Raw genomic sequence first — 18018 nt, forward strand, 5'->3', positions numbered from 1 at the left:
AGAGTCAGGCTCTGAGCCGTGGCCAGCAGAATCTGGCTGAGAAGCGTGGGAAACTTAACAGTAAGAGAGCGAATCTGCTCTATCAAGGGCTGTTTTCCTGGGGCTGCAATTTCTGATGCATCCAGCACATTTTTGGGGTAAACTGTGCTCCTGGAGCAGCATTTGAAAGAGTGGAAAGAAAAGTATTTTATCTTCAAAAAACCAATTCATCCAGCAAATGGAGAGGGTCGTGTCAGTCACTGACAAAGTAAATGGAGCTCCTTGGTACTCAGACTACCACCTTTTGCTGAACCCATTAACTGTTTCCTTAATGGCAGAAGAGTGAAGTGGATTTTCCTCTTCATTACTTTTAGAATAGGATATAGGTTTTTGAAGTGGATCTTTTCAGAAGGAAGGAATAAATTAATACTTTGAGGTTTTTTTTTCCAGGCTAATCTTTATGTCAATGCAGGAGATTCACTTCACCTTATTTTCTCTTCAGCTGTCTATTAATTTCAGTTTGAAGTAGATAGTTTTCCTTCAATATCTCACTGTAACCACCTCCTTTACTAGGGCAGTTAAGGGATATTGACATGATTGTTGTAGACATGCTTTGCTCAGCTGTTTCTCTGCTGTGAGTTGTTGCAGTTGTTCAACAATCATAATCTTGAAATGTTTTAGGCTACAAGTCAGGCAGGATTGAATTAGGGGAGAAGCATTCATTTAGGGTTGGTGCGTGCACAAGACCTAGGAACAGCTCCTCAGGACCAAACGGCTCTGACCCAGTGGAAGCTCTTGGGACCTGCCTCTTGCAATCAGTTATTCCACAACTATGATACTTGCTTATTTAGTCAATCAGCACACCTTCAGTCCTACATTAACAGTTGGAATCCACTGGAAGATTACCCTAAAGAACAGATAACTTATTGGCTGCTCTTGTCAGGCAGGTTCATGGGAACTCTGCCACATTTCTGCCTCTTGCTCTTTCCATTTTATCTCTTGGTCTGGGACATGAATTTGGATTTTTTTTTCAGTGGGATTTTGAGCAATATTTGAGAGGGTTGAGTATAGAGATTGAATATTTGAGACAAAGTCTGCATTAAAAGTTTTTTTTTAAATGAATTTTCCAAGAAGAAATGTTCACATATTTAATTTTTAACCAGCTGTGGGTTTTGCTTGGAGTCAATAGAATCCTTTGCTATAGCCATGGCTGATATGGTGTCATGGGAAAACTGGATACTGCCAACTGTACAGCACTCCTTATCAGCTGGGTTGCAACTGTTACCTGTGAATTGCCCTGCTGCATGCATATGTGCTATTTCCGTCTCCTTTTCTTACAGTCCTGAACTGGGACTTCTTCCAACACTTCTGCAATACAAATTCTACTACTGAGCTGTTTTCCACATTACACATTATATGTGCTCCATTATTACTTTTAAATTCTTATTGTCACCCCATTCCAGTGGGATAAATGCTAGTGTGCTTATTTATGACACAGACAGTTAAGGTCACAGGAAGGGCTACACTCATAAAGTAGATATCATTCAGATATCTAATTTCTATTTGGTTCCAAAAGAGCATGTAAGTGTTGATATCTCTTTATGGACTGGGGTCTGAAAATCTATTAGCAGAGCCTAATTTTCAGATGGAGATGAGTATTACCTTACAAAAAAAACCCCGTGGAATTTATGTCTTGTATGAGTTTTCCAAAATCCTTCAGGAAGCTTGCAACTAAGCAAGGCACCAGATTCACATCTCCTGACACCAAGCCATACTACCTAATTGATGCATTTCATACTTGTAGGAATGTAGCCAATTTTCAATCTTTGATCTCAGTGTGAACTTACTTGATGTTATAAATGTTGAATTTTTAGTGTATTTTTGTACAGTTACAATTATGAAATTGACTTTTCATATTTATCTTCCTTCAGGAAACAGTAACATGGTTATTGGAATTGGTTCTTTGAAGCCTGTGATTCCACAGTGTTTTTTTTCTTTAGGCTGTCTCCAAGCACTGACACCATGTCTAGGTCTCATCATAACAGCCCTAATGAAAAAGCAGACCCAACAGCCCATCATTAGGTTCATATGTCCTTTAGGATTCACCGATACCGCAGTGAGTCAAGCTGCAGCGCTATCGTTTTGGCTGCCGTGTTTTATGGTCTCCCTGACCGAGTGAAGCCACACGGTTATCTGTGTCGAGGTGTGGGGCGAGCAGCATGCGGTCTCCTTGGAAACGGCAAAGTTGTGCAGGAGGCAGGAGTGCATGTCCCAGAAACGGCCGAGAGGAGAAGCGAGTCCAATAGGAGATCTCCAGACGGAATTTCACTGGATGGAAGCATGTCTGATCACTTGGCCTGCCAAGCCTTTCATCCAACCTGCTGCTGTCCCCATCTCTCACCCCTCTAACCTCCTGTTAAAAATACCAGCGTGTTTCCTTGCTGGCCGGACATCCTGCCAGGGAGCTTTGGTATCGGGGGGAGCTGAAACACACAGAGATCCCTGCTCCTACAGCATGTGCAGTGGGCTGTCACCCTGCAGCAGCATGAGCTGTGCACGAACAAGCACCTCCTTTCAGAGGGGTCGTCTTCCACACATTATATATGATTAAATGTACTGTGCTTACAGCTAAGGGGTTCCCAGGTGTAGCAGTGTGTGAAAATCAGTGCCTGCCAACAACTAGCTGCCATTGCCAAACATTTTCCCTTCCATTGCGATAACAACTTAATATTCTGTAGAATGGCACTGCCAGCTTTGAAAATCAGAATATGACTTGTCACTGGTTCCTCTGCTAAAGCTCTCCTTTGCCACAGATTCCCCCTGTTTAGCTGGTGGCTTGTTGGTTGGTTGTGTATTTATCAGTATTACAACAGCACCCGGGAATCCCAGTTAAAATGTGCAGCCCTGTGGGACCAGGAGCTCCTTCGCCATGTGCTGCAGGGGGCAGGTCCAGCCCCAGATTGCTCACAGGCTATGTGTTGCAAAAAGCAGTGATGGATGAATTGGACAAATGAGGCAGATGTGATTTGGAAAGAACTTACTGCAATGGGATACACAGAGTTTAACAGAAAGGTCATCTGGCTGCTTGATTAATAGAAAGCAATGGGAACAATCTGGGAGCACTAAGCACAAGTCAATGATAAGATATGGTTTACCAGAGGATAGGTAATTGGACAGGTTTTTGGCACGAATGGGAGGAGCAGTGTGGGAGAACACATGGCAACATTTAAGGGAGAAGTTGGCTTGCAGCTTCTCTTCTCAGACTTGTCTGGGACACTGCAAGCCCAGGAAGCTCCCGTTTTTTTTCCTGCAGAGAAAAAAAAATATTAAAAAATAGATTTAGTTCTACCATTTCCTCTTTGTTGGTTTCATCAGGAAAGTTTCCTAACTTTGGTTTTTGTTGTTTTAGTTTCCTGTGAAATTTATAGGGATCACGATTTTAAAACGTACCTTTTGGTACAAGTTTTCAGACTTTGTACAAAGCCACATTTTGAAAACCAAACATTATTTAAGGGAAAACATTTCACCAGGAATCTCCTTGTTTGTTTAATTTGCCAGGTTTTTACAGGGAAAACTGTAAAAAGCACTGACCGTGTTGCATCCTTTGGCTAGCAGATATTTCCATGTTTGTTGGAAGGGTATTTTTCCTGAGAAACATTCTGATGAAAACACTTGAACCACCTCCTGAAATTAGAAAGAAATAATATGAAACAAAATTTGCTGAAATTTCCTAAAGGAAAACAAGTGTCAGAGAATTAAAACCCAGGGACTCAGCCTTTTCCCAACCACCAAACAGAGCTTCCTTGAACTCATCTTGACTTTCCAATGCTGTGTCAGATTATGGAGATTAGTGCTGGAAAACATGCTAGAGGCAGGAGTGAATGATGCACTGCTTAAGAATGAAAAACTTGCAGACAGGTCCTTTCCTTTTGTCTCTGCTACAGCTCTTGCTTTGGGAGACAGGATATGTCTCAATTACAGCCTCACAACTGAAGCGCTGGATGGAGGGAGGTTCTCTGGGTAACAGAAGGCAGTCGCTGCTCTGCAGAGCTTGCAGGCAACAAACAAAACAAAAAGGATGGAAAGAATGAAGAGGTTCAAGGACAGCTTCTGCTGATAGCAATAGGAAATCTGGATATGAGCTCAGGCCAGAATATATAGAAGAGATTTTGCAGAAAATGTTTATTTAGAAGGCAGTGTAATCTCACTACAGGAGGTGGTAAGGAACACTGAGCATCCAGGTCCAGGAAAGGAACAGTGCTGGAAAGAGGAGCTGCGCTGGCAGAGGAGTATAAAGAAAAATGATGCTCTTTGTTCAGAGGAACATTTTGGGTTGGAATGCAGTTCAGTGCCTCAACTATTGAGGAAAGTAACACAGAAAGAGAGTGCTTCTGGGAGATTTCCGTTAGAAATTGCAAAATCTTTTTCCCCCCTTTCTCTGCCCAATGCAATTAAACAGTAATAGGAGTGCGTTGCACAGTTTATGAAGCAATAATCCAGTTCCCAAATGGCTAAACCGAGAGACTGATGGCCAAGTCATTTATCCCAATGAGGAAAATAGATTATTGCTCAGGAAAGCAGCAGGATGGCATTGTTACAATTATTCTGCTGTCTCAGTTTATCAGTTCAAAAATCTAGATAGGAATTCTTTCTCTGGGATCAGTTTCTGCTTTCCTTGCTTGCATTGCCAGTCCTGTGCAAGGCATCCTGCTGACTTCGCCACAATTACCTGTGGAGCAAAATACAGCTCTCAGTGAATAAGAGTGACAGGATGAGGGTTTCAAGGCTGCAACAAAACATGGTAGCTAGTGAAGTCAGTGCAGTTTTGGCCGGGATATGTGGAGACATAACATTATGAAGTAGGAATGTAACAGCTCTCATGTGACTGCACTGGGGATATTGTGCTTAGTTCTAAAGCACCTCGTTAACAGAAACGTATTAACAAATTGGAGGGGATCCAGAGAAGAGAAAGTCTGTTGGGTATGTTGATTTACGCATTAAGATGGGCCTGAGTGGCTAATGTCCAATCTGAATCCATATTGGAATGCCTCCAGATCCTGCAGATGTTTGTGGGTTCAGGACTTTATGATTCTGAGTCGGCTGGAGTCGCTAGAAAGATTCCCATTGGCTCCACTGATCGCTAGATTTGGGTCTGCTTGAAGAAACCTTGGCTGGATAGTGATTAAGGCTAAGAATATATATATAACTTGGAAAAAGAGTAAATAAAGGGGAATGTGATGTAAGCTTGGAACTATTAGAAGAGTGCAAATGTGAGGACCACCGTCTTGGCTGACATACTGGGAAAATGAACCGGGGACCTTCAGAGTTGGAAGCAAGAACTTTTTAGCATCATGAGCCAAGGTGGCCGGACTGCAGCAGGTCCATCTTCTTTGGATTGGGAAGAGCTGAGTGCCGGGTGCCCTTGCAGATGGTATTACCCCAGTCTGGCAGACCTAACGGATGCCTTAGCATTAATTGACTCAGCTGTGATTTTAGGAGCAGGGTGATAAATTTAGGACAAATAAATGATTTTTGCAGCCATTAACTGATGAACAGAGTCACAAGACCCCTGTATGTTCTTTTGCATAAGCTTTCTGAATTAACAGGTTGGACAGCTATTCAAAAAGCAGGTTGTTCTTGCTGATGATTTAGATTTTGGGATTGTAGGACTGTGCTGTAACTCCTGTCTCCTTCACTGTACAAAATCAGCCATTTCTTTGATCCTGAGATTGTGCATTAGGAAATGGTCATAATTACCATTTCAGCTAGAGCTGAGTCTGCTACACAGGTGCTAGCGCTGCCCTGAAGCTGTCTCCTTTAAATCTGCTGGTATAGCTGTGTGTTTCCTTCTTAACCCAGTTCTGGGGAAATGATCGTGACTGCTCCTTCTCCACACCATTATGAAAACTGTAGCTCATCTGGATTGTTTTGACAAAGCCAGGCTGGAGAGTGTCACTGCATACAACCAAATCTGAAGGACAGTTACCACTGTGGGGAGGGCTGCAGGAGAAGTCAGACCATTTACTTATCTGGATGATGAGGAAATGCTCATGCTGCAGGGAGATATGTGCAATGGTGGCCATGCAGGTTATGTCTAAAGTGATACTGAAAAACTCAGGCACTCCAGATGTTAAAACCAGAGAAGATAAGCAACCCAGATCATGTGGAAAACCAGGGAAAAAAGTAATTAAAATCCCAAGTTGGTCCATGATGAATAACAAGAAGAAAGCATGCTGTGTCATGGATTTTGTGTTGTGGCTGGAGTCTCTGTCCAAGACAGGCTTTCTCTGTGGTTGGGGTGTTCTTGCTATTTCTTTCCAATATAAAGCTTTCTTCTCAAATATGGACACAGTGCTCCCACCACAGATTTTTAATTCCTGGGAACACTAATAGCTGGCAGTTTTCCCAATTATTTCCAGGAATTTCCTAGCATAAAGATTTCCATCCTGTTTTCTGTTTGGCTGAAATTGGCCAGCAGGTACACAAGTTGTTAGACGGAAAGAATGACAGAGAGATATGTGATGATCTCACAAGCTTTTTTTCTTAGTAAAATCAGCCAAAAAATTGTTTATTTTTGTATTCCCAAGGGCATACAAATCTGATGCAGGTGGAGAGCCCACTTCTCCCCAGAACACCAAGAAATCTCAGAGTAATTTAGGTTAAAAGCTGTATTGTTTCAAAATCTGCATGTTTGCTGCCTGCTTTGTTCCTTACCTTAGCTGTAAAGCAAGAGCATAGCACAATGTTGATGCTGTAAGCTTTGCTTTCAGAGTTTTGCTAACATCTGCTAGTTTTATATTCCAAATGCTGCTTACAATATAAAATCATATCCCAAACAAAAGATATTTCTCTACAAATAAGGAAACAATTAATGTCACAAAGTCTAAACCAATCTATTAAAAATCAAGAAAAGGAAAGCAAATGTCACTGAACTTTGAGTAACTGATAGTGCTGCTGATGTCCATTAAGAGGCTGTTGGCTTGAGCCAGTGTGTGTGTTGTGATTGCTTTCACTTAGTTCTGTATAAACAGTGGATCAGCCAAGGAGTTTTCTGATAATGTTTTTTGAAAGTACAAATGTGATGCTGGAAAGCCCCAGTGGATGTTGTTTCATGTCAGTGACATAAGATGGGGCTAAACTCTTTCCAAACTTAGTACTGTAGGTGCCTTAGCAGGCTTCGTACTGCCACAGCAGGGAACAGCAACGTCACATCTGGAACATTATAAAATTGGCAATGCTGAAAAGGCATTAGTAAACATTATTAAGAATTCCTTGCAGGCAATTAGACTGCAACAATATCTTTGGAGAAAGTCGGTTTTTTTTTCCTTTTGCATCTTTATTTCTATCTTGCTAATGAGGGACTAATGAGCCACAGACTTGTTACCTAGGAGGAATCTCTCAACAAAGCTCTAGTGAACTTAAAACCAGTATTTACAGACTGGTGACTGTTCACATTCATTATATGTTTTAAACGAGGAGGGATTACAGTGAAAAAAAAAAGAAAGAAAAGAAACAAGTTGTTCCTAAGCTGTTCCTTGCTAAGAGACTTCTGAAACTCTAAATGTCAAAAGTTTCCTGATGTTGAGGTTAGAGCCTTCCACCTTTCCCACCATTTAAGGCTGAGCACAGCTATGTGTCATATTTGTGTGTTTCTGTTTTGCTGTTACCAAAACATCAGTCTTCCCTGACCCTTGCAAAACTTACTCGTTGGTTTCAATGACTTCAAGAGATTTTTGTTTTGTTTTTTTGCTTCCTTAGGAAACCAGACTAGTAAGCAAAACCCGTACAGACCCCCTCTCTGTGTAGGTGTACATCCGCATATGCCAGTTTCAATCACCCCCTGCTCACAGGTTTTTTGTGAACACAGGGTCTCTGTCTTTTTTCTCTCTTCCCAGTCTTAACTCTCTTAAAGACTGCGGATAAGCCATTGGAGAATCTCAAGCAGATCGCACTTACAGTTCCAGGCACAAGGAAATCACTCAGAGTTTATCAGCAGCTCTGATACGAGTCTAGCGATTAGGACACACGGATGGGGCCTGGGAGCCATGGCTAAAATCAGTTGGTCAGCTACAGTGTTCCTATGTGTCCTTGAGCAAGCCATGCACGGATAGCTTCTAAAAACCTGTCTCTGTTACAGGCTGGAGACCTAAATCCATCCTGACACAGCAAACTGGGTAGCCCATGGACTGAGACAAATATCTTTAAGATGTGCCCCTTAGGAGCACTGAACACAGACCTTTTCTCAACTGGATCCCATTCAGCACTCGAGCAAGCACTTAATGTCAAGTGAGGGGAACTTAATCTCCAGAGAACAGTCACCCAAGATAGAGCATGAGTGACTGTGCTATAAATCTGCTTGCACCTTCCTCTCCTCATCCCACCTCAGAAGATGTTTGTGTGTTCAAGACATGGTGGCAAAAGCAGCTTCATAAAGTATTTGCTCACAGAGACAGGGAGTGTGCAGACTTTTTGGTTTAGAAACAGCTGTTTTGACATCATTCCCTTTGTGAGGACACACAAAAGGTTTTGATTTTGTTCCAGACCGAGTTAGGAAACCTTGAATGATGCCACAGAATTGCTCTTGGGCTGCTTACTTTCTCTTGAATTTTCCAGTGTTCTTTTCTCTTGGGGTGTCTGATTAACTTGTTTAAGTTGCTGGTTGCTTTGGCATCTTGGATCTTTCACCTTGTCCCTCTTACCCTTGGCTTCTCCTTTTTCCCAGTATGTATCCCACATGCTTATTTGTTTTATCTGGTCACTTACAGAAGCCATTGTGTTCACTGGAAGCTGGGACTGGAAGTCTGGGACTTGGCACCCACTCCAGGGTTAACAAAAGACCCTAATCCTGGCTTTTGAACAGTTCATCCACAAGGCTTTACGTCAGCTGTGCAGGGGTGTAAACCTGCGATTACCAAGCACAGGGTGGCTATCCCACCTGTTCCATCATTTCTCCACCTTATGTGCACTCTGAGGACTGTAAGCAATTACTCTGCTAGGTACTAAATACAATATGCAGCACATGGTAGTGTAAAATTATGGAATTTGGGGGTTTTAATGAGCTCAGGTGCAATACAAAAGAACTTTTTTTTCCTGTCCATAAAATTATATGGCTTGGAATCAGGGGTTTATACAGCCGTGGACAAAGCCATTTTATTTAAAGGGTGGGTATAGGGGGGGAATACAACAACAACAACACCCGAGCCCAGCACAATTATATGCAGATTTGTTCATAAATCTGGGCTGGAGCAGATGTGCTGCACATGTTGAAAATCCAGAGCATGTTGTTGGAACTTAAAACATAAACATGAACCTGTTTCCAAAGAGGAAAATCTGCTCACAGCAAGGAGCTGACCCCATGCTTTAAACAAAGATCAAGTCCCTTCTGCCTATTGTGCCTTTGCCATGTGTTTACTTTCCTTGCTTGGTGCCTAGGGTAGCTTAAGGAATAGCCAGAAGAAAAGAAGCAATTTACCTCGGTCAGAAAAGAGCCAGTGACACTCTGAGCAAAAGGAAACAATAGGTAGGATGTGACCCAACTCGCCCAGCTATCAAGGGTCCTGTTAGATTGGGTCAGCAGTATCATGTTGGATCTCTCATCTGTATTTTTAGATGCTTGAAGTCTTCCGCCCTGTAGCTAAATCTTGTAGAAAAACATAACTGCACTTCACAGTGGGTAAGGCTGTAAGAAATGGTCTGCTTTAAACACAAACCTGCACACTGTAGGTAGCTGGAAGTGAAGTTCCTGTAGCCAGCTGTGTGATTAAATTCCTTTGGAGGGTAGCAGGGCATGCTCTTGAAGACTCTGCACCCTGACTGAGTGCCTCCATACTTGTTCTTCTTAATAGTGACAAGCTGAAATGCTGTCAGCCACTCCTATCCAAGCCTGTGAGCTTCCAGATTTCAACATGGTCTGGTGCATGTCTGCTACATGCAGTAGCAGGTGATGCATTTTTCTCTTTTCTTGACTTTTATTTTGTCAGAGAGGGGTGTGGGCTGCTCAAGGGACACGGAGGATGCAAAGTGCTTTCTTCCCTTCCCTTGAAAAAAAGATTAGCACTCCAGGTAGGGGTCAGAGGTGACCTTCTGGTTAATATAAGGCTGCTTACATCCTATCTGGTCCCTCTGGGTGTTTAGACAAAGAAAGGAATTCATTCTCTACCACCAGGCATGATGATGCCATGACCTACATCAATACAGGGGTTCCAGCTCTCTTTCTTCTAGGGGGAAGGCATTGGTGGATGCGGTCATCGGCATGCACGTGCATTTGTTCTCCTAATTCTCCATGGAAGGTGTGGTATTAAGGCATGATGTTGAAGTCTGTCCTCATCCACTTATCCCTACCCTACAGGCTGGGCTGCTGGTGATGTTAAGAACTTTGATTTCTAGGACTCATTCATGCCACCACTTGCGCTTGCAGTCAGCTGGAATACCCTGCTTGTGGGACGAGGATGTTTGGAGGTTTCAGAGATTGATAATCCTGCACCTCTCTGGTAAACTGCTCATGTTTCATTTTTCTTTACATCAAAGAGCCATGAAGGGGAATGACTATTACAAAATAGTCAGGTGATGTAGATGTGGATTATGTCAGAAAGGGAATGAGCAGTTTATGCTGAGAACAGTCACAAATAAAACATATCTTTTGTTAGCTGAAGATAAGAGAGGTGTGTATTTGAATCAGCCCCCTACTTACTGCCACCTTTTCTGCTCAACATCTTTGTTTGCCACTTGTACAGCCAGGGATTGGGCTCCCCACCAGAGGTGTTATGAACATAAACCTGCCAAGGGCTCCATGCTTTGTTGAATAGGGTTGAACACGTATTGTGATGACTAATTGAAAGTGGGCTTTCATTTGAGAAGCACACATACAAGCTCCATTAGCTAATCAGCTTTCCAAGGGGTTTTGCAGTTTTGAAGCCCAAAGGCTCCTACCACTGCCAGTGCACAACCCAGGCACCACACCACCGCAAAGATGAAGCTAAAAGGGTTGTCAGTGCTGACATGTTCACCTTAAACTGGAAAATTTTAAATGTTCCCAGTGGCCCAGCTATTTGTCCTTCCACTTGACTACCGTTCAATCCATTGCCTGCAAATATGGCAAGAGGAAGAAAAGATGCATTATTATTAATAAATGAATGGAGCTATTTGCTATTTATTATTTAAGCCCTCTATACTGGCAGGTTTTAGCGATACATGAAATATAGGCAAGTAATTTATTTATTAGGGAAAATAATGATTTCCACCCCAACCCCCATTCTGGAGCCCTCTCTGACCCAAAACAGCAGGGGGTTTATCAAATACAAATACGATGACTTGTAATTTTAGAGTCTTTGAGAGCACTGTAACTGACAACCTTTTTAACATAAGTACATTGAACAAATAATTTATAGAAGTATTCTGGGAATATTTTAGGGTGTTTTATTGCTACTTCTGAAAGCTATGGCATGTTATTGATTTTGGTGTATTAATATAACCTAAAAGTGAGGGCACATGCTTGCTTCCTAATCCAAATCAGCTTTGATGGCAACTCATATATTTTACTGAAAGGAGCCTTGAACTAACGGTAGAGGTTAACAATTACACATCATATCCAAAAGTTTAAGATAATGAATTTTTCTCATTACACACTGTCCAGCTCCAGTCAGGGGAAGTTCCCCACTGCTCCCTCCTCGATGTCTCATCCAAATTTCTCCAGTAGCTATTTGTCACAATTCTGAAGCTTTGTTCTTGTGTTTGTGTCATGCAATTTACACTATATTCATGAAGGCTTCCACTGAGGAAGTGTAATCATCATTACTGTTTTCTGTATGCCATAAAAATAGTGTATTTCTCTTAAAATGGGATTGCTTGCTTGCCTTATACTTTTTCGTGTATATGTGTGCATGTATATGCAGGCAAAGGTATATACAACCATAGCTGTGATATATATGTGACTGGATGTGGGTGTTTCTCTGTTTTGTTCTCGGCTCTTCCTGGAGTACTGCTCCCAGGCACTATGGATATATACACTTCCTCCATCTGCTTCTCTCCATCTGACCAAAGGGTCCAGAGCAGCTTCAGCACAGTGTGTCAGGAAGACTGGTGCCTCTAGCCCTTGCTTGCCAGTGACCTGGGTATCTGGCTGTTTAATGCCTCAATGAAACTGGACCAATTCATCTGGCTACTGAAAACTGTCCAAGAGTACCAATACCTAACTGTGGTGCGTATGTCTCATTAGAGGACTCTCCAAACAGAACCACTCCTTTGTTTTTTTTCTCTTCTTGAGTTTTCTCAGTAATCTTCTTTGCTGACAATTAGTTCCATTGCAGTTAACTCGGTTCTGGAGGACTTTTTATCCTGCATTTAGTTCTTGGCTTCAAAAAGGAATGGTGGACAGTTTGTCTTGATGTAGCAACAGTATGAACTAGAGTTCTTCTCTAGCTGTGCTTTCTTAAGAGCATCCAGATTATTGAATTGCCATTATCTTCCTCCCATTTCAACAAACATTCTTTATGTTTTCCTGGTCACTCACTGGTGCCATCAGTGATGGCTTGACCATGGGAACTCCTGGCTCTGCTCAGCTTGTCGAGTGAGCAGAATCTTTTGGGACAGCTCTGCGGTGTTGGGGGTCATCAATGAGGGACTGGCAGCTTCAACAGCAGAGTGAGAGAGAAAAGCAAGAGGACCTGGTAGAAAAAATCCCTCCTGATTTGTACCCTGCATCAGACTTCTGGGAACTCCATAGCTGTGGCAGTGAGAAACTTGTGCTGCACTTCACCAGCTCTGGCCCCTTGTTGCCTTCCTTTCCTGCTGTCATCATGGATATAACAGCATCATGATGCTATTACTGCTGCTACTCAGATTAGGAGAGAAAAGGCATGGAAAAGACTCTTCAGTCTTGAGGTAATGTGGTCCTCAAAGCCAGAAAGACCCTTGCTTACCTTAACACCATGATTTCTGTTTAAAAAGCCTATGCATGGGGAAGTATGTGAGGTAGACTGAGAAGTATGCAGTAAAATAGCATAAAATATGGACCTTTTTGTATTATTTGGGGCAAGGAATTCAATCAAAATAACTCTGGAGGGGAAAAAAGCATGCAGCTCTTGAGGAGCAGGGAGCAGGCCATCTGGCTGAACATGCCGCCTGTTAAAATGTACCTTAATCCTTACTTCCTGCTTTTTTTGCCATATGCTTTGCTGTGTGAAGTCAGGTACAAAGCAGTGCCCTTAAAAGAGAAGTTTAATTCGTGGTCACCTAAAAGAGTGACTCCTAATTAAATCCAAAAGAGGCATTTTATATTCATCATAGTAGATTTACTCACATCTTTATTTTCCAATATAATGCCGTTGCTCCTCCTGTCCTTGTGGCATGACTGCTGTCACTTCCCACCCAAGAAGTTTCTGGAGGAAGGATTTTTTCTTCCCCTTTTTTACACAAGTTAAAATTTGCTTTACTGTTGCTGGTGGTAACGCTCCAGCACCATTTGTGTCCTGGTGTAGTTAAGGTCCTCATTCTCAAAGGAGGAACACTAAGGGCCTTGAGTGCATATAGAAGCTATACCCTGTACGCCTGCTTCCTTTGCAGTCAACATTCAATGATTTGTAAATAGTAAATTTCTCTCCTGGCAAAGGAGAGAAGATGCTTAAATGCAGTGCTAAACAATTCCAAATCAGTTCTTGGGCCTGTCGCAGGCAGGGTTTTAACTCTGTTGTTTTTAGAACATAGGGAAAGGCTCAATACTGAGGACCATTTCTTAAACTGTGATCTTCAAGCTTCATAAACTTTTTAAGCTTTCAAAGCAAATATTCAAGCCCTGGCTAATTCCTAATCTTCCTGCAAGTCGGTCCAGACTTTTAATACAGCTTTGGTACTATAACTTGTTTCTCGCATTGTCACAGAGTTAGATCAAGACAGAGGCCCTTTGGCAAGGGCTGTCAAACCCTCTAAAACATCATGGGAACCAAGGAACTTGCAAACCTCTGAATAAGCTTGACTATTCATACACTGCATCCTGTGTGTAGGATAGTCCACAGTGGTGGTGGGACAAGCAGGCGGTTTGCCTCAGGTGTCTTGTTTAGTGGGATATAGACAGGCCCACGACATTATCATATTTCCTAATGTGCAATAGACTACAGCACTCTTTCCTCCAGGTGCACATGATACAGAGAGCTCCTGTTGTTGTTTTGGATTCTTTATTTTTAGGCTCAGTAGATTTTATTGGGTTATTTTCCTACCCTGTGAGCACAGGCACCAGGTAGTCAATAACAATCTCTCCATTAAAAAGGAAAAATAAAATCTTCAGTGTTAGCTGCACGCACCACAAATAAAAAAATAAAAGGGGGAAAGATGAAGGGAAAACCAGATGCCAAACATGGTTTTACATGTCACAGAGGCTGCTGTTCTATAGACTCATGTCTTCGAATGAGTGCAAGTAGAATGTCACAGAAGAAAAGTGTTGTATTGCACCCTTCTTCCATTCTTCAATATAATCAACTCTGAAAATCAGAATGCTTATTTAACAGATGCATTATCTTAAATTAACTTTTGGCTTCCAATCTGAGGACATTTTGGCCCAGACACGACTCTCCTGAGGTTACAAACAAATCAATAGGAGGACCAAGAATAGAAGTTAAATAGTCTTTCTGCGCTCCTTTTAGCTAGCAGACCTCCTTCAGCTCAGAATCACATTTTACCTGCACCTGTAGCCAAGTAAACATTTGGATTTTAGTCCCAGAAAGGACAAACTCCAATTCTTCCTTTCCCATTGCCTGAAAGTGCTTGACTAGTGCTCAGCCCCTCCCTGGGCTATATCCTCCCTTAACGCTGCTACCTCTACAGTCTCCACAAAAAGCAAATAAAATGCCAAACACTATGTCTCCTACTCCTGTGCGTTCAGCTCTGAGCACCAGTCACAGCTGGTTTGTGTTCCCTGCTTGCTTCTGCCATTGAAGCTTTATTTTGGCTTGATAGTGAGTGAAACAGTCAGGTGTAAGATTTTAGGTCTCCGCTCAGACGAATCACGCGCGGTCCGTGCCGAGCAGCCCGCGTGTTTACAACAGCCTGTGACAGAACGTGTTACTCATTGCAACTTGAGGCACTGCCATCGAAATATGGCACGTTGCACAGAAATTGCTTTTGCAGCAAGCTGAAAGTCGTTTTATTAGGGTCTGCTATTGGATTAACCCACCAAACTGCAATCCAACCCCATACCAGCAGTGAGGATTTATTACTGGTCATGACTTCCAGTCACATCAGAGCTCATGATGAAATGGTGGGGTCTGTGGGCATGTGTTATTTTGTGCATGTGTGTCTGTGTGCAATCACTGTGAGAGACAGAGACAGAGCTATATGGGGTCTGGCAGTGAGTTCCTGTGGTGTGGCACCGCGTCCTTTGCAGTGTGTCCTGTGCTTGGGGTTAAAATCTCCTCCCATTGTGCTTAGACTGTAAACTATTTATGTCACTAGAAGGCACTTGGGGATGAAAGAGGGGTGCAATTTGTATCTCAGTTACACGGACGGAGCCTGTTGAGGTTAGGGAGTAACTGGGTATACTGGTGGGTCTGAAATTCTTTGCTGTTTAGTTCCCCAGCCCTCTGAATATCCCCATTGCATCCTCTCTGCTGATGCTGCCACCCAGAGTGCCAATTTGTTTCAAAGCTGTTAGTGTTTTGGGGGAGATATGAACACCTTTCCAGCGGGAATTGCACTGAGGTATCACCCGTTCAGCTTTCAGATAATCCGGCAAACTGCCGACAGATGGCACTGATTTTCAGCCACAGTTTGCCGACTGTTACCGGTTTCTTACCTGCATCTAAACCACCAAAATCTCCGTCGTTCACTGCAAGCAAGAATCTGTTGCGATCTACCTCTTTTGGCATAGCAAATAGTTTAGAAAACAGCAAACTATTTCTCCTTTTCCTTGCAGCCGTTTGACCGATGTCCCGTCCCCGCTTCACTCCAGCCCTGTGAAATACTAATAGTCATTTTGTCAAGAGCTGTCAGTTTTTCTCAGTTACCAGCCCATGGGTAACCAGATCACCACTGTACTTACTAATAATGAGCAAGTTTTAATGTCAAAAGAAAAAGCCAACTAATGAGGTAATTAACCAGTTATTATATGATAATGACTGTGCACTTGCATGCTTGATGGCTTCAATGTAATTAAAAACTTTGAGTATGTGCCTCTCTGTGACCTGTAGAGCAATTAAGAGGTTCTGAGGGTTTTGGCTTTTCTTTCTTTCTTTGTTTTTTACACATAGAGTTTTTCTGTCTTTGAGCCCTCTCATCTGAAGGCAGTAAAATTACGTATGAGACTTGGAAATAGATTTGACTCTATGCAAATTCTTCGGGCAATATAGGGGGCTGCAGCTTGAACACCAGTGACCAGTGTGAACTGAGCTTTCCTCAATGGGGCAAAGACTGTTTTGGATTAAATCACAGAGCATTTAGAGACACTGTGATTTTAATCTTTGATTTAGCAGAAGATTTAGGTTGCTGCCAGAACAGTACTTCAATACTTTAATTTAAATCTGAGCATGAACATTCTTGAAGTAAGTGGAAGTACTCATGGGTTCAAGTTAAGCATGTGCTTAAAGTGTTGCTGAATCAGCTGGGAACATCTAAAAAGCTGCCCTTTCTTAAACTTTAAATCCACAAAAGGAATAGTCTATATTTAAGTAACATGCACCGTGTTGAGATTCTGTCCTGAGTGCCTCTAACAGTGTCAGAGGATCAATAAATTCCTCTTTCTTCAGAATACTTCTTTTGGGTATTTAAGACTGTGCTTGTTGCTACAAGAGTCTTTTTCCTCCTTCTTTAGATGTCCCTCTCCCCAATTGGTAGTTTATTATTAATTTAAATCAGTGCACACATAAACATTGCTATTTTAATTAGGGAGAAGCAAACAGAAGTCACAGGCTATAAGGCACTGTGAGTATGCTTGCTGCTCTCACATTTTAATTATTTATTGGAGTAAATAAAATTAAATATTTTCATAGCAATCCAGAACAGGATTTGAAGTAATTACTCTGTCAAATTCATCAAAAATTCTCTCATCAAAATAAAAACCTTGATGTCATTGAATAATTTATAGTACAAATACACAGAAATTGTAAAGTATTATAAATAGAAAACTGCAGGGTAAGTGAACATGAATTAGTTAAGGGTTATGTTTCTGAAAGAGCCTGTCATAAGCTGTATAAATTTTTAATAAGTGTTTTTGAGGCCTAATTTTCAGTGTACAGTATATACCAACAACTACAGGAAACAACCTCAAAATGGGGATTTAAAAACACAGCTGTTTATGATAGAGGCCAGATTGTGACTCCTCTTCCTGGGCCTTTTTCTCATACAATTTGAACTAATGATGTTTGCCACTGAATGCCGATGGCTTAACATGAATCATCTGCCTAAATAGCAAATACATTAAGTAAATCTAATTCTATTCTTATCCATGAGCACCAAATGCTGGGACAATATCTAGCCTATTAAAACCCCAACTGTTCTGTGAAGCATCCGTACGTCAATGACTTAACACCAGCTTGCCTGTGCTCAGTCTTTCATAGGGTTTCTGGTGTGGCTGAGGATCTCTCCTACTTGTGCAGGAGCTGGAAGGGGCTATGGTTCTTCTCTGGCCCCCACAGGGCCTGATTCTGCAAGCTGCCATCATCCCACCAAGTGTAAAATCAACTGGAAGCACCCAGTATGTTGCAGGTTAATGGTAACTTTTGTGTTCAATCTCGTACAGCCAAAGGTGACCCTCCACGTTACTGGTAACCATGGATGTGTCAGAGGCAAAACCTCTGATCTCAAGTTCCCTGATTTCAGTTGTTCTTCTCTTTCTAATTCTATTGAGCTCTGGATAAAAAATTCCCTCCTAAAAGTCTGGAACAGATCTGGACCTTCCCACGCTAAAGCCATTGTTTTCAATGGATCTAAGATGGATACAAACATCAACAGCCTTTTTAAAAAACTGTCACTGCCAACTCATGGTAGACTTGAAAAATAAAACTTCCTTCTTCCCAGCCAAATGAAACCTGAGATTTATAGTGGGATCTGGATCTA

General features: G+C 42.0%; 1 long non-coding RNA gene across 1 annotated transcript in view; it reads left to right on the forward strand.

The window, feature by feature from the left end:
- LOC134157999 (uncharacterized) overlaps positions 1-16327 on the forward strand; it is a 51020-nt gene extending 34693 nt beyond the window's left edge. The window contains exons 2-3 of the long non-coding RNA XR_009962564.1: positions 10328-10469; positions 15881-16327. This is a non-coding gene — a long non-coding RNA (uncharacterized LOC134157999). The remainder of the gene's footprint in view (positions 1-10327; positions 10470-15880) is intronic.
- Positions 16328-18018: the final 1691 nt, after the last annotated feature.

This window comes from Pezoporus occidentalis, unplaced genomic scaffold, assembly GCF_034315485.1.
Source record: "Pezoporus occidentalis ecotype Australia unplaced genomic scaffold, CSIRO_AGI_Poc_V1 ctg124, whole genome shotgun sequence".
Lineage (NCBI taxonomy): Eukaryota > Metazoa > Chordata > Aves > Psittaciformes > Psittacidae > Pezoporus > Pezoporus occidentalis.